The sequence below is a fragment of the Meleagris gallopavo genome, chromosome 3 (assembly GCF_905368555.1).
Source record: "Meleagris gallopavo chromosome 3, MGAL_WU_HG_1.1, whole genome shotgun sequence".
Lineage (NCBI taxonomy): Eukaryota > Metazoa > Chordata > Aves > Galliformes > Phasianidae > Meleagris > Meleagris gallopavo.
In genome coordinates, this window is record NC_139406.1 from 2,326,570 (window position 1) to 2,343,570 (window position 17,001).

At 40.7% G+C, this 17,001-nt stretch overlaps 1 protein-coding gene across 24 annotated transcripts in view; it reads left to right on the plus strand.

Moving 5' to 3' along the window:
* TPK1 (thiamin pyrophosphokinase 1) overlaps positions 1-17,001 on the plus strand; it is a 269,647-nt gene that overhangs the window by 47,384 nt on the left and 205,262 nt on the right. The gene's annotated exons all lie outside the window — the stretch shown is intronic.

Below are 17,001 nucleotides of genomic sequence, written 5' to 3' on the forward strand. Positions count from 1 at the left end.
ATTCAAAGCTTCTGAATGAGTGCTGTACCCCAGACAGGCTGTTCTTGACCTGCACTGTCCTCCAGAAATACTCAGTGAAAGGACAGTCATGTGTATTTGAGGAGTCTTCAAGGTGTGATTTTAGGTATTTTTTTTACTTCAGAAGATGCACTGAAATTACATATTCTGTATTAAATATTGAAAGAAGGAAGAATGTTATGACCTTATTAATTTGTCCCAGCTTCCCTCCCTTCCTGTTTTGAGTGCTGAGGTTGGAAAACAGACAGCAAACCATGCTAGTCATAGAATGGCAGTATTTCTGTGCTCTGTTTTGTTAAACCAGACTTTTTTTTGTCTGTCCTTTGGAGTTTTAGATGTTCCTCTTGCCATCAAACTTGAGCAGAGTGTGGAGTGCTTCTTACTGTAACACTGATGGATCCTAAACCATACTAGTTCAGCGAGGGATTGGGATGAGAAGTTGAATAACATTGGGTGGACTACAGAATGTCTTGCTTGAGTATACTGCCATGCGTTCCTTTCCTCTGAGCATATCTGCATTGCAAGTATACTGGTCATGCATATAGTTTTTTCAAAGTGTCTGGAAAAGTTAGGAGCAGAAGTCCTATTTAAGCTGATAGAACTTTTGTTGGTAGGTTGCCTCAAGAGAGAGGTGGATATTTTCTGTCAAAGGAAAAATGAAAAAGGAAGGTAGTAACATAGTGAACCTAAAATGTTTTTTTTTTTTTGAAGACATCTCAGCTTTAGTAACTAAGCCTCAGCTTTGAATGCAGGGCAAGATTCTGTTAATATCTGACTAGCTGTTTACTGGAGGTGTCAGCAGTCTTGTGCCTCCTGGACCTTGGTTCTTGAGGAGTCCCTGTAGACTGCTGTGGGATTAGGAGGCCCTGGGCATTTTAGTATACAAAGTGAAAGATGTTCTGAAAAAATGAAACATCCTCAGGAACCGTGCCAGATCAGCAGCTTGAGGTCTCACAGAAATTCTAATGTGTGCAAGTAATGAGAAAGAAACACTGGCTGTTGATCCACAAGATGCAGCTACACAAATCAGGTAAAAAGAGAGAAAAGTGCAAGGGGAAAAAAACAGAAAATACTGACCAACTTTTTAAAGTTACTGCAATCTTGTTATACTCAGTACAGTATACTGAGGCAGAAGTGTTATCTTCAAGTAAGTTGCTTCTTCAGTGTCCCTTAATTTTTTTCCCTAGTCCTGTCACTTTAGCATCAAGAAAAATGAAGGTGTGATGTGCCTTGAGGTTTTTTTTGTTTTGTTTTGTTTGTTTGTTTGTTTTTAAAGGAAAAAATTGTTGATAAAATGTGGGCTAAAATAATTCCAGATGTAACTTTGCTTGACTTCAAGAAAAGTGGTTGCAGCTAATTAGCCTTTGTTTTTAACAGGCTTGTATGAAATCTATTTTTAGACATACTTTGAAAAGTATTATTTCAATCTGTGCAAATGCGCATGAGCTTCCTGTCACAGAGTTACCTCTATCTATGTCCGTGACAGAGGACAGCAGATCCATAGGCCTGGAAAAGAAGGAAAGAGAGAAAAAAACATTTACGGTTTACAGGCCAAGCTGGGCCAGCCTTGTGACTAATGAGACAGGGGACTCATAGGCCTGCACCTTTGGAGAGGGGAGAAGGGGAAAAGGAAGGGAGATAGTAGATGGGACCAAAAACAGAGCAGTGACAACAATCTGAGGAGGAACATTAATTTACTAAATATGATCTCGGAATGCAAGATAATACAATACAGCATAATACAATTGGAATTGAGGCCAACAAATAAAAAAAAAAAAGTGAGGGAGAGAGTGTCCAAAGCAGGCCTTACTCTATAGACCACATAGGGAGCATGTGCTTCTCCGCTGTGAACAAATTGAGGGAGAGAGGCAGACTCGTGACCTGCCAGGACCTCCACCTTTCTTCCTCTGGGCATGAAGTCCTCTGGGGAATGCTGCTCCTCCCCTCCCTCCTGAGAACCAAACACCCAAAAGAGACAGTCCACAGAACCAGAACATGAACTCTTTAACTCCCACTGCTTTACATGATGTTATTATGTGGAATATTGACAACAAAAAAAAATCACAAAACCACACTACTTCCTTTCCCGTACTTCGTGGATGACAAATTCTTTGCTTACAGGAGATATTTAGTAGTTTTTACCACTTTAACTGTAGAAGATGGCTAAGTGACAATAGTGAAGATGTGCAAGATTACCATGATTACTATTATTTTTTTTAATATTTATTAAAACAGTTGACCAGGCTACATCCTCTTATTTTTGTGTCAGGTACAGTCATCAACTTCTAATATTAGATAGCACTGTCCAAAAGGCAGGATGTATTAAATGTTGGAGAAGGATATTACACAAAAGGAGAGAGCAGTGTAAAATGGTAGAAAACACCCGTAGTTTACTGAAGGATTTATTCTGTAGGGTGTAGTAGAGAAATTGCAGACAGTATGTCACTAAAGGGGAACAGATGAAGGAAAACAGTCTCATGATAAGTGAAGCTGATATGAAGAAACTGAATGTAGGAGGATAAGTCAGATAAAGAGGACTGAGAGTAGACTGTGAGTAAATAAGTCTGGGAGCATCAGTCAAGTCCTTCAAAAGTTCTCTGATTGTATCTATTAGTGTAGCCATTCTTAGTGAAGGAAGTTGTATGACTTTCCTCACAGTCCTTATCCTCACGGTGGAAAATACGTGGAAGAGAATGGGCTCTTATTAATTTGTCCCATTGAGGTGTGCATTTTTGTGTCTAGGAGGAACCTATAAGGAAGACAAGATTCAGTTGAGACCTTACCTTCATCCTATCCTGATCATCACTTCTTGTGCCCAGTGGAGTGAAGGAGGTGATTGTCCCTCTACTCTGCCCTCATGATGCCCAATGTGGAATACTGTGTCCAGTTCGAGGGACCTTTGGAAAGATATGGAGGTTTTGGAGACGGTCCAGAGAAGGCCACAGGGATGATCAGAGGGTGACTGGAGCACCTCTCCTATGAAAACTGGCTGGGGGAACTTGGCTTGTTCAGCGTGGAGAAGAGAAGGCTCCAGGGAGACCTCATTGCAGCCTTCCAAAATTTTAAAGATTATGATCAGGAGGGAAATCAACTTCTTACATGGGTAGATAGTGATAGGACAAGGAGAAATGGTTTTAAATTGAAGGAGGGGAGAGTTTAGATTAGATGTTAGGGGGAAGTTCTTCTGCAGAGAGGATGTTGAGGTTCTGGAACAGGCTGCCTGGAGAGGTTGTGGATGCCCCATCCCTGGCAGTGTTCAATGTCATGATGGATTGGATTCTGGGCAACTTGAGACTAGTGGTTGGCAGCCTTGCCTACTTCAGAGGGGTTGGAACTAGATGATTTTTGAGGTCCCTTCCAAACCAAGCCATTCCATGTCTATTTCAGGAGCATTTGTTGATTCCAATTTATTTCCTTATTCCCCCAAAAAATAGTACGGGAAAGATATCTTGCTTACATTTCTTTGTAGTGCTACTTTGTAAGTGGTTCTAAATGTAAATACATCTTTAACTGAAATTACTTTGTTGAATGTCTGACATTGTTTCTGTGTTAAGTTGGAAAATACTGAAGTTCATGTTTTAGTGGCTGAAAAAAAAGTAAGTTTTATGGAAAATAAATGGAAGTTCCCAAGATTTTGAATCTGCTCTTTAATTTTTTTTTTTAATTAAAAAAAAAAAAAAACAAAAACAATTACTTATGCCAAGAATTTCATTATTGTCTATTAATTGCAAATTTATCTGTGTGGTTCTTTTTTTTTTTATGTCTCCCTATGTAAGGGGCGATATTACTACAATACTAAGACCTCTTCTGTGTAAGATTTTTCTCAATTTCAGGACCTGAACCTGTTTCTTGTTTCTGAAAGCACTGCCCTTAAAAGCTGTGGTGCTCAAATGGTCCAGAGATGGCTGCATGTCCTCACTTGATGGCAGGATACTAGTTGGCTTTGTGCTGTGGAGTACTTTCCATTTTTGAAACGCTGACAGAAGTAACTGTAAAGAACAAAAAGTTATGCTTAAAAAAATGCAATTATTTCAAGAATTGTAGTAATATGACAGTGTTCTACAGTAATTTGATGAAGTGCCCATCCATGCTCTATTTGCATGCAGAAATACTAGAGTGCTGTTAAATAGCATTTTCAATTTCCTAGTGGGGAAAGATGTATTACAGTAGTTTTTTTCCTTAGTTTTCATTTAACTTCTGGCTGAATGTTCTTGTGTCCATGGGCTTACTGCTAAATCCAGCTACAGAATTAAAATATTGATTAGTCTAATGCTGCTTAACTGAAGAACAAGGCTATTACACTTGTGCATTATGATAAGAAAATGTGTCCATGGGTATTTTTCAATCTTTTCCACAGCTGTGACACATTAACCACTGTGCCTTTCTCAAAAGAACAATCTTTTTCTGCTCATAAATGTTGTCTTGCTCCAAATTATAGGGAGAGGAGGTTCTTTGATATACGTATACCTAGCATGACATTAAGAAGCAATGGTTCAAATGTTGGTCCAACCAGTTTATTACAGATCTTAATCAGGGAGATGGGAAAGGGGAGGACGACGACTATTATGAATTAGGATGATGGAGAAGGGAAAGTGGGTGATAGAAAAGATAGGAAAGAAGCAAGAATTGCATGAAGTGGGGATAGTCGCCACCAGGATTCAGCAGTGGTCCTGTTGCACGCCGTTCCGATGGTCCGAGGCAAAAGCAGCAGGGGGAGAGCAGCAGCAGCGTGGCCGGCCTTGGGCAGCTAGCGGGTACCAGGAGGAAGTCGCAGAGCCAATCCGGGAGGAAACAGCAGGACTCAGGTAGCAGGCCCAGGAGAGTCCGTCAGCATGCAGGCTTGTGAGGCTTCTGATACCAGACACCTTCTTGTTCTTCAGCATGCAGGTCTCAGGTTGTGAGGAATTTGTTGTCAGAAAACCTCTTCTTCTTCGTGAGGAATCTGTTGTCAGAAATGTATCCTCATGGTTGTAGGTCCCCTTTTTATCCTTCTTCTTCTGCCAGCATGGCATTCCTAGGCGCTTGGGTAAGTCATGTGCTGTACCCCCTGAGATGGCCATCTTCCTCGAGATAAGCCCACAGAAAAGGCTGCTTCCTGGCCATTAGTCTGTGGCTTATCTCTCTCCTGTTGCCCCTGGCCTTGTCTGTCTGTGTCCCTCAGACAAAGGATTTTACAACCCTTGCCCAGGGCTTGTCCATCAGTATTCTCCAGACAAAGGATTTCTCAGCCCTTGACCAGGACATGCTTGGACTTGTTCATCTGTGTCCTAAGCAAACTTTGAGACAATGATGCAAAAGAATAATCTCTTACAGCCATTAATATTACAAAATGTCCCTGACTGCTTAGTGGGATAGAGTACCAAAATCCTTCTGGAGTAGGCTGACTGAATACTGACTTGCAGAATGCTTATTTAATGCTGGATGAACAGACAGGAAGGAGATAAGATTGTGTCAGTCCCTTCTGTTTCAAAATCTTTAAGACTGTAATGTCTGTTGTTTTTTGAGTATTCCTCAAAATAGTCTCTTCCATGGGCCATTGCTTTCAGTTAAGGAATTTGGGGTCTAGTTATGTCTCCTTACTATGCTGCTCTCTCAGCCACTTCTTTTATACATAGAGATTTTACGACATTTTGTAGATTGTGAATATGGAAGAAGTAGAGAAAAAGGAAAATATTTTGCTCACCATAGAAATTTCAGCTCTTTATTTTTGGAAGTGTGTATTTTTAAATAGCTGAGAGCAGACCCAAATTTAAACTTCCTTTAGGTCCTCTTCAGGTATTTTCTGACACTACATCTGTTGTGAGTGCTTATCCATAAATTGATTTTTTTTTTAAATTACCATCTCTATCAGTATCTTTTTACAATGAAGTTACTATTGGATTTTAAATAGTGTCTTTACTGTAAGGCATCTTTTCTGTCAAGGTCGGCTTACTGTTTTGTGAAAATTATAGAACCATAGGATGGCCTGGGTTCAAAAGGACCACAGTGATCATCTAGTTTCAACCCCTGTTATGTGCAGGGTTGCCAACCACCAGACCAGGCTGCCCAGAGCCACATCCAGCCTGGCCTTGAATGCCTCCAGGGATGGGGCATCCACAGCCTCCTTGGGCAACCTGTTCCAGTGCCTCACCACCCTCTGGGTGAAAAACTTCCTCCTAATATCCAACCTAAACCTCCCCTGTCTCAGTTTAAAACCATTCCGCCTTGTCCTATCACTGTCCACCCTCATAAACAGCCATTCCCCCTCCTGTTTATACGCTCCCTCCAAGTACTGGAAGGCCACAATGAGGTCTCCCCCGAGCCTTCTCTTCTCCAAGCTAAACAAGCCCGGTTCCCTCAACCCTTCTCCATAGGAGAGGAGCTCCAGCCCTCTGCCTTTGTGGCCCTCCTCTGGAGCCGCTGCAAGAGCTCTGCATCTTTCTCATGCTGGGGGAGATGGACATCCTTGGTGTCATGGGACTTTGCTTCTGAACACCTGCAAGATCCTGAGAGCCTAGGCAGATATTTGAGACAGCGATGTTGCAGCTCAGACAGATCTAAGGAGGCATAAATTATTTGGGGCCTGGCTTATGCTTATCAGACCTTATTCAATTCTATCCCAGAGAGGGAGAGAGTTTCTGAAATTGAGTGAGAGATTCTCCAAACAGAAAGGGAGAGTCTCCACACCGAAAGGGAGAGTTTCCAGGAGAGAGTCCAAACCGAGAGGCAGAATCTCCTAGGCAAGAAAGAGAGTCTCCTAGTTAGGAAAGGGAATCTCCAAATCGTCTCTGTGACAAGAAGAAAAAACTCTAAGTCAAAAGGAAAGATCTCCAAACTGAGAGAAAGAATCTCCAATCTCAGTGGGACACCCTCCAGTCCAAACGAGACATCTTTCAGTCCAAGTGAGACGCCCTCCAAATTGAGTGAGACGCCTTCCAGTTCAAACTAATCAGTCTCCAAACCGAATGAGCCTACATTCAAGCTCAATGAGTAATCCTCAAAGCTGAACGAGATCTCCTCCTAGCCAAATAAGACAGGCTCTGAGCTGAGCTGGAACGTTGAAAGTGACCAACCTAATCAACCACAGGAGGCACGAGAATCAGTGTCAGTTACTGCTGTAAGATGATGGAAATTGAAATTTCCATTTAGAATGGAAGAAAGAGGAGAAGAAAGTAGAGAAAGAAGGTCCCTAGGTTCAGAAGAGTAGCTCAGAGATTCAGGGGATCCAGAGAGAGGGCAGAGACCTCCAATGAGATCATGGTTACCAATGGCCAGGAAGGTAACTACAAGTCCTGAAAGAGCAGTAGGTGAGGGAGACATCGTCACCATTATCACTCAACCTCTGAAAATGACTTAAATTTGATGTTTGAGAAAAGACTTTTCACGCCAACCAAATGAACCTATTGTCACCTGGTTACTTCAGTGTTGGGACAATGGTGCCAACAGTGTGTTGCTAGATAGTAGAGAAGCTTGCCAACTGGGCAGCATTGATAGCGACTCAGCCATTGACAGAGGTATTAGTACATGTCAATATGAGACCTCCACTCTCTGGTAGTGAATGCTATTGGCCATAAGAGAAAGATGCCCCTTCAAAGACGATCTGATGCCTGAGAAAAAGAAATGGACTGACATGGAAAAAGGCATTCATTATTTGAGAGAATGCACTGTGGTGAAAATATTACGTGACCGTGCATTCATTCCTCATGATCCAAACCAAGAGCATAATCCTGAGAGAGTCAGGTGTACACCAGATATGTGGTGTAAATTCACAAGAACTGCATCAGAAAGGTACACCGGTACATTAACAGCAATGTATGGCAGAAGGAAAAGAAGACCCCTTTTAAATGAACTGATTAATAGATTTCAGGACTTTGAGTTACACCTAACCCCTCTACCAGTGTTTCAACTATTTCAAAGGTAGCTGAAAAACTGAACAGAATGGAGAACAATCAAGAAGATATGATAGATGAACTGTCAACTATGCTTAATGCTGATGGAACCGATGAATCCATGGTGGTATCAGATACATCTGATGGGGATCAGGATTCCCAAAACAGCCTCCTGGAGGGACTGATCAAATTGTTTTCCTCCCAACCTGCATCATCCAGTGTTAATTAAAAGAAGACGTCATCCTGCTCAAGCAAGTGACAACGGTAAGAAACAGAATTGGGCCAAATCAGCCCATAAACTGTTGATACTGTTACCTGTTAGCAATGAATTTCTCTTGTTCTCATATGCTGCCCTTTTTTTGTACTTTTAATTCATTTCTCAATGAATTATAATATATATCAAATTCATACTAGATCCAGAATTGGCAGCTGGCATAAAGCTTCAGTGAATTTACAGCAGCTACTATTTATAAATAGGAAAATGTTCATAAAAATGGTGATTGGGAAGTCGCATAGACTTGCATGCTTTATTGCCATATCCAGCAGGCATTCCAGTGTAGCAGTAACTCTTACCATTAGCCTCAGCTAAACCAGTCTGTTCTCCCCAGAGCAATATCAGCTTCCTGATATGTCAGCACTGAAGTTCATTTTTCCTAATATAAATTGGAACAGCAATCTAATTTCTAGTTTGTGTCTAGTAACTTATATTTGCTGTTCAGTGCCATTTAATGTAGATTTAAATGTTTTCTTACAGTAGTGTAACTGATGCTGGACTGCATGCACTGAGTTCATGTCCTTCAACTACAGCAGTCTGAGGGCAGTTATTTCAAGTGTCCTGAGGTAGGAGATCTAGGCTACACTCTGGAACAACTCTGGCACTGAACGGAGTTGGCAAGCACCACACTTTCAGCTCAGGAACTGCATAATGTATTGATCTTAGTACCTGCAGTAGTTTTGCACTACCTGAAATTTTGGGCAAAGGGCTTTTACTAGGTTGAGCTTTGCCCACGATTTATTGTGGAACCTTAACCTCTACTGGTTTTCTGTAGTGAATTACTGGTGTGCACTTTGCTTCAAAATATTAAGCTTAAAATCCCAGAGATATGGTAAACCTTGCCATTTGTGGCATGTATATTGTAAGAGCCTTTCTAGTTCAGAGTCTGTCCAAAGAGAGCCAGCAGGTGGGTGTTTTGAAAAGCAGCTGTCATTGATTTTTGCAGACTTCTAGATATGTCTTGGCAACCCCAAAAACAGACGAGGATCTTCCTGGCCTTTTGCTCAACTCAGGTTCCCTTGCCATAGTAGTATTTGTGATAGAAGGTAAAAATTTTAAGTAAAATTTGAGACTTACTAGGCTGCATTTTTTTGCTGATTTTAGTTCTCTGTAAATCCAGCAACAGGAAATTCCAAGATCTCTTTGTTTAATGGATTTGAGATGCTTTTAGAAAAATGAAAAGAATGAGTAATTAAGATTCCCTTCTGTGATGCTTTGGAATGCTAAACCCTGCTGCAGTTCTCAGTAACAGAACAATAGGGAATTTCTTTGAAGTACTAGAGCATAAAAACATAGCAGATGATTACAGCAGAAGAAAAAAATGGTAGGTTATTACAGTGGTTTATTATTCTAGTTATGTAGTGTCTAGTTATTTATTATTAAGTTGGGAGGTAAGTACCATTAGGGACTTATACTGTCAAAAGTTTTGCTATATAAAAGCCTTTGATAGCATCTTTGGAAAATGATGTCAGGAGGATACTATAGTGCAATCCCATGCAATCAGCAAGATATAAGGCAGTACAGAAAAAAAAGGTCATCTTTGTTAGAGACTCAGCAAGAGAAACGATTCTGGAAATGAACTGAGGGACTAGGGGTGAATGCATGAAGTCAGTATGAGTAAGACCCATGAGAGAAAAAAGAAGGTTCTTCACTCTGTAGAATAATCACTTGGTTTTCTGTTGCCTTAAGCTATCTAGTGAAAAGTGTGTAAGAACATGTGTCACTGGGAGTCACTGCAAGGCAGAAGTATTAATTTCATAGCTAGAGTTTAGAAAGATTCCACTACTAGGATGAAGATCTTGTAGAAGTTTGAAGTTCTCTAGGGTTGCTGATGTCAGAGCCTTCTTACTGCTTGCTACGGTCTTTTATCAAACTGTTATTTTATAGATTTTTTTTCTCTTATTCCAGGGTTGCCTTAGGGCAGACAAGCATTTAAACAAAAACAAATAATAAAAGAATGATGATTTCTTTTTAAATTCAGGTATCCTCATTTTATTCTGCCTGAATGTAGTTATGTTTGCAACCTTTGAATTTCAAGAGTTTTGATTACTCAGTTACCATGATAATAAGAATGAGCAACAAAGCCAGTGAACAGCTTAGCTCTTCAGTACTAAATTGTGGTATAATTTATGGACACTGTGCTGATGAAATGTACATCGTTCACTGTTTTAAATGCCTGAAGGAACATCAGTAGCTCAAGAAGATGGGTGTTGTGCTGCTGGTTTTCCCATTTGTCTTGCGCTCACACACACTATCAAGAAATAAAACTGAACTTTAAAATCATGCAAGTCAGAAAATACTTAACTTTTCTGCTCTACTCATTGCCTCTGCTCCTTTGTTCAGGTAGGCTGTTTTGTTAATTATATGAGCACATAAATATACTAAATGTGATACTAAAAGTAGTAAATGATTCTATATACTGAAAACAGCAGAGTTTTTTATTTTGTTTTGTTGTGGTGGGTTTATTTTGCTTTTATTTTTTTTGGTAATACATAATTGTTTAGATTGCTACACAACTTCCCATGTGACAAGCTCTAAAATAATTGTTGGGCTTGTGTCATAATTGTTGGGCTTATGTCAAAGGCAGCTTTCTTGGGTTATCTTTCTGCTTTTTGTTACTTACCTTGTATATTGTCATTGCTACTAAGCATTTATTTTGTTACATTATTATAACACATTCACAAGTGTGTTTTGTTTGAGTTTGGAATCAGAACAATTTCTCAGTTCTGTTTCTTCTTCGGAAAGACCAGACTTTTGGAAAAGTGAATGGAGAGCCGGATTCCTCAACTTACATGTCTAGTTGGAGATGCTAAGAGTTTTGAGTAAAAAAATATTGTTCTTACTGATTTCAAATTAACAGCTAAGCATGATGACTGTTCTTGTCTTTGTCATAGCAAATTTAAGCAAACAGATACTTGGCTGGATTTAGCGTGATCTGCTTCTTGATGAGATGAGCCACAAAAGCTAGGCACGGTATTAATTATGCAAAATGTAAGAATTATTTAAGAATCTTTTGAGTTTATTGTACCCTAATTTTTCTTCCTCTGTCATGTGTTACTCTTTGTAACACATAGAACATAGATGTTCACCTTTTCATTATTAAGGCACTGGGACAGTGGTTGTTTTTTTTCATCTTGTCTCTTTCGGATTACAGCAGAGATTTGCTTAAGTAAATGAATGAAGCTCTTTTTGACTCAATTTAATTTCATGTATTTCCAGCAGGCAGAAACATAATACATAACCGTGGACCTCATATTAACAGCTTTTCTCTTAAAAGTTCACAATTCTTTATGTAGTACACTGATGAGAGATGGTAACAGAGTTGCTTGACTTTTCATTGACAATGAATCACATTGAAGTAGAAAGAAAAATTTGTCATAGATTTCTTATTCTGGAAAATTTCATTCAAGTAGCAGACACAACTCATCATTTCTGGAAGTGTTTTACACTGTTGGAAGTGTAAATGTGGAAGTGTTGAATGTGAGTATTCAGGAAAGCCAGCTGTATCCAGCAGTGCATTAAGAGGTGCATTGCTAGCTGGTCGAGGGTACTGGCTGTCCTGCTCTTCACTGCACTGATATATCTAAGTGATGATCAGTGATAGAACCCGAAGGAACAGCATGAAGCTGCTATAGGGGAGGTTTAGGTTGGATATCAGGAAAAGATTCTTCACTGGGAAGGTGGTCAAGCACTGGAAAAGTCTCCCACAGGAAGTGGTCATGGGACCAAGCTTGCGGGAGTTCAGGAGGCATCTCTTAGTCGTATGGTCTGATTTTGGGGTGGTCTTGTGTGAAGTCATAAGGACTTGGTGGTCCTTATGGGTCATTTCCAGCTCAGGATACTCAACGATAATATCACTCCAAAGGAACTAGGAAATGTGTTCCCACATTCCATTTAAAAGTTTCATCACATTTTTACCAAAATCATGTGAAAATACACATTCATCTAAGGGAAATTCAGATATTTTCACAGAATTGAAGGGATTGGAAGGAACCTCAAGAGATCATCAAGTTCAACCTTCTTCCTAAAGCAGGTTCTCTACAGTAGGTTACACAGACAGGTCTTTAATATATTCATAGAAAGAGACTTCACAACCTCTCTAGGCAACCTGTTCCAGTGTTCTGCCTCCCTTACCATAAATAAGTTCATTTCATGTTTGTATGGAACTTCCTATGTTCGAGTTTTAGGCCATTGCTCCTTGTCCTATCACTATATAGCACTGAGAAGAGCCTGGGCTCATCCATTTGCTTCTCACTTCCTTTTAGGAATTTATAAATGTTAATCAGATCTTCCATCAGTCTACCCCGGCCTTTCCCTATTGTTGGCAGCTACAGCTGGAAATTTAACCTCTAAACAAGTCCTGATCCTCATGGTGTTGGCAAAGCTGTGTGCAAGGTGCTGCATTTTGGCCACAGCCACCCCGGGCAGCGCTACAGGCTTGGGGGAGAGTGGCTGGAAGATTGTGTAGAGAAAACAGACCTGGGAGTACTGGTCGATGCTTGACGGAACATGAGCCAGCAGTATGCCTAGGTAGCCAAAAGGGCCAATGGATCTGGATGTGTATCAGAAATAGTGTTGCCAGCGGGAGCAGGGAAGTGATTGTCCCTCTGTACTTGAAGCCTCAGCCCTGGCAAGGCCACATCTTGAGTACTGTGTTCAGTTTTGGGCCCCTCACTACAAGTTACTACAGACCTGGAGCATGTTCAGAAAAGGGCAGTGAAGCTGGTGAAGTCTGTAGCACAGATATTATGAGGAGTGGCTGAGGGAACTGGGATCATTTAGTATGGAGAAGAGAAGGTTCAGGAGAGACCTTATTGCTCTTTATAACTACCTGAAGGGAGGTTGTAGTGAGAGGGGGGTTGGCCTCTTCTCTCGTGTACTTAGTGATAGGACTAATGGGAATGGCCTCAAGTTGTGCCATGGGAGATTCAGCTTTGATGATAGGAAAAACCTCTTCTCCATAAAAGTGGTCAGGCACTGGAACAGGCTGCCCAGGAAGGTGGTTGACCCTGGAGGTGTTCAAGAAACAATCAGATGTTGTACTGAAGGACATGGTTTCGTGGGAAGTACTGATGATAGGTGGGCTGGATGATGTTGGAATTTTTTTCCAACCTCGGTGATTCTATGATTCTTAGTAAACTTAGCACAAACCATTAAGTGTAGAATAGTAAGGCTGTAGCTTCTGAAGAAACTTGGCTTCCTTAGGAAGACTGGGAAGAGAACAGTCCTTTTCATGTTCTCATTTTGTCCCAACAGAGTGGTGTAGGGTGTGCAGCGGTGACAGTGAACTTTAACAGTAGCTGATGCTGAGAGTGAGAGTTGTTTAAAAGGTGGCACCTTAATACTAGAAGCATACCAAACCATTAGAAGAAATCCTCTGCCTATAATAATCATATATACTGTGGTACAGAAACTGTCCAGCAGGATATAATACGAGGACTGCTGTGCAGGTAATACCTGGTGTGGCTGTAAAGGATAAACTTTCCTGACAATATTGCATTACATTTTGTTCCTAAGTGACAGATGACTGCAGAGTGCAGTCAGACAAAATGGCATCTGTCATAGAAGCGTGTATGAAGCAAAGATGTGGAATTGAATTCCTCCATGTGAAAAAAATTGCACCCACTAACATTCATTGGCGCTTGCTGAACATTTATGGAGACTGAAAGTGGATGTGAGCACAGTGAGGCAGTGGGTGATGCATCTCAACAGCGGTGAGAGCTTCAGTGAGTCACTTCTGCTACTGCAGATATTTACAAGTGCAGCATGCGGTCTCTTGTTCATCGCTGGTGGAAATGCATAGTTAATGGTGGGGACTCTATTGAAAAATAGTGTTTTGTAGCTGAGACTTTGCTCCATCAAATAGTGTTATGGTACTTTTTGTTGCTGTTGTAGCTTACATGGAAATAAATACAAGCATTACTTTGGGAACGACATATGCGTTTTTCACCTGTTTTTAATACTCACTGTCATAAGATGAAAGAACTAGTTTGCACTGTGACCTTTCTCCACAAAGAACAAAGGGAATTACTGCAGCTTTTCAGTCCACATGATCTCAGTTTATCAGTGGCGTGAAAAAATACTAATATTGGGTAATAGAAGCATCCATAGGAATACTGTGCAATGCAAGCTACAGCAGCAACCAAAAAATGTAAGCCTTTGTCTTTTAGAACTAGTGCATCAGTTTTTCAGGTAGACACTAAATGAGTAAGTGAAACCTACCTGGTCATGTAATAGAATGATACTAAATGCAATAATAATAAATGCAATGATCAATAGAAACATGAACATAACGGAACTTCCCAAATTCTGGTATGTGTATAACATCTGTTTGCCAAATTTCTAAGGAGCTCAATCCTCAAGGATTAACTCCAATAGAAGATGTTAGTGCAACAGTTTGACAGTCTGGACAGGACTGTAGGATCTGTTTTGCTTGATCTGTGGTCAGTTGGAAGGCACACTGTAATGCCTTTGCATTTTGATGGAAAAAATCGTGAGATAACTGTGCTTGGGCAAACTGATCAGGGATAACAATTGCTCCCGCCAGTTTGTCCACCTGCGCATTACCCTTGGAAACGGGGCCTGACAGAGAGGAGTGAGAACAAACATGCTGAATGAAGTAAGATTCCGAGCGATGATGAGCGAACAACTGCACACTAGTTGTTACCTTTAGATAAGAATGCTTCAGTCACATCACGATGCCTGCAACATAAGCAGAATCTGCTGTGATATTGATGGGTTCGGACCATTGCTCAAACACATGGACCACTGCTGTAAGTTCCACAATTTGTGGAGAGTGGTGGTGACATGGATGTCATTGTTCTTGGTCCTGGCAGTACCTCATCATACGTGACTGCGCAGCCAGTAAGAGCACCTACAAGAGGGGTTAATGGTAATTTAGAAACTGGCAACAAATAGAGAGAGTGAAGAGACTGTACAAGCTTGTGCTTGTGCACTGGCAGATAAATACTTATCTGCCCTGAAAATCCCACCAGCGTGTCAAAGGTTTTGCTGAAGTCTAGGTACACTACATCAGCATCCTTTCCCTCATCTACCAGTCTGGTCACACAGTCATAGAAGATTAGGATGAACAAACATGACCTGCCTTTTATGAAGCTGTGCTGGCTGGGCCTCATCCCCTGGATGCCATGCATGTGCTGTGTGATCTCACCCAGAATGATTTGCTCCATAACCTTCCCTGGTAACCGAGGTCAGGCTGACAGGCCTGTAGCTCCATGGACCCTCCTTACAGCTCTTCTTGTAGATGGGAGTCACACTGTCAAGCCTCTAATCCTCTGGGACCTCTCCAGATAACCAGGAACACTGATAGATCATGTCAAGTGTTCCAAGGTGCCCAATCTTTCTGCTGTACGATGCTCCATGCTGACAGATTGACCCATGACTTAAAGAGATTGAGAATCATGTGTCTTTTTCTCATGCAGTTTTCATAGTTGGCTGAAAATTCACATAAAAGTTAACTAGAAGTAAACTTGCTGAAGTATACTCTATGTTTACATGTTGTAAGAGCAGTTGTCATTCAAATCTGGTTTGATATTGCATGTCTCTGATTTTCAGTGTTACACACTGCTATTAAAAAAAAAAATGTATCGGAGTGCGCCATGAAATGGACTTATAGGAGTTTTATAAAAAGAAGCCTGATGCTAAGTTTCTAAACTCATTTGTACGTACTTAAGGACTAACAATTTGTTAAAGACAGAAAGTATACTGTGGGGCTTGGTTGCTTCTTGTGCAACTATCTCCTGATGCATTCTTTTAGGTGTAACATCATTTTATAATCAGAGAGAGTCCGTTAAAAATAGGTTTTATTACCTCTGTACATATTTTTAATATGTAGCTTTGTATATTCCATGACCAACCTTTTGCTTTTCAAGTGTCTTTTATAAATAATGGCACATTGATATACTGTCACATCAATAAATTAAGTTACAGGACTAACTAAACAAATACATTTAATTAACCTTCTCCCCGAATTGACTTTGGCTTAATTGAGGAGGTAGGTTTAATTCACTTGCTCAGTGCTTGTCTAAACAACCAAAATGAACATGACAAAAAATTGAATGAGAGGGAGGGGAAAGAGGGAAATCAAAGAAAAGAATGAAAAAGAAGGGTGAACATAACTTATCCATCATAGAGTACCGGCAACGAAGTATTAACTGCAGATTACAAGAGCAGAACCAGGGATGGAGTGATCTTGGGATTCGACTTGTGCGTGCCTTATCACTGGTACTCAGAATAACCTATTGGGTAACATAGATTTCATCTTACTAGGGTTTTCTCAGGGGTTTTACTGACGATGGCCTTTTTTTATAAACAATCACACTTTACACACTAAGTTTGTGGACAGTGCTGACGTAGGAGGCTCTGCTGACTCCTTTGAGGGTGAAGTCTTCCAGAGAGATCTTGACAAATTGGATTTGAAGAAGTGCAAGTGCTAGAATTTGCACCTGGGACAGTGCAGCCCTGACTATACATACAGACTTGGGAATGAGATTCTGGAGAGCAGCCATACTGAAAGGGAGTTGGCATTTCTGGTTGGTGACAAGTTGAATATGGCACCAATGAGTTCCTCTCTTTTTCTGGAACTACAGAGTGTATGTGAGGATTCCTGTGTTCTCTGCTGGTCTCTACAGTATAGGAAAGGCATTGCCATGTGGGATGAGGGCCACACAGAAAGAAATAGTGAGAACATAATGAGTAAAGTATCTGACTTACACAAATGAAATTTCAAGCTCTCTTGGCAACAGGGATGTTCTGAAAATGGATGAACTGTTTCAATAGGACCTGATGGAATGGCATGGAACTCCACCAGGGGATAGTCTG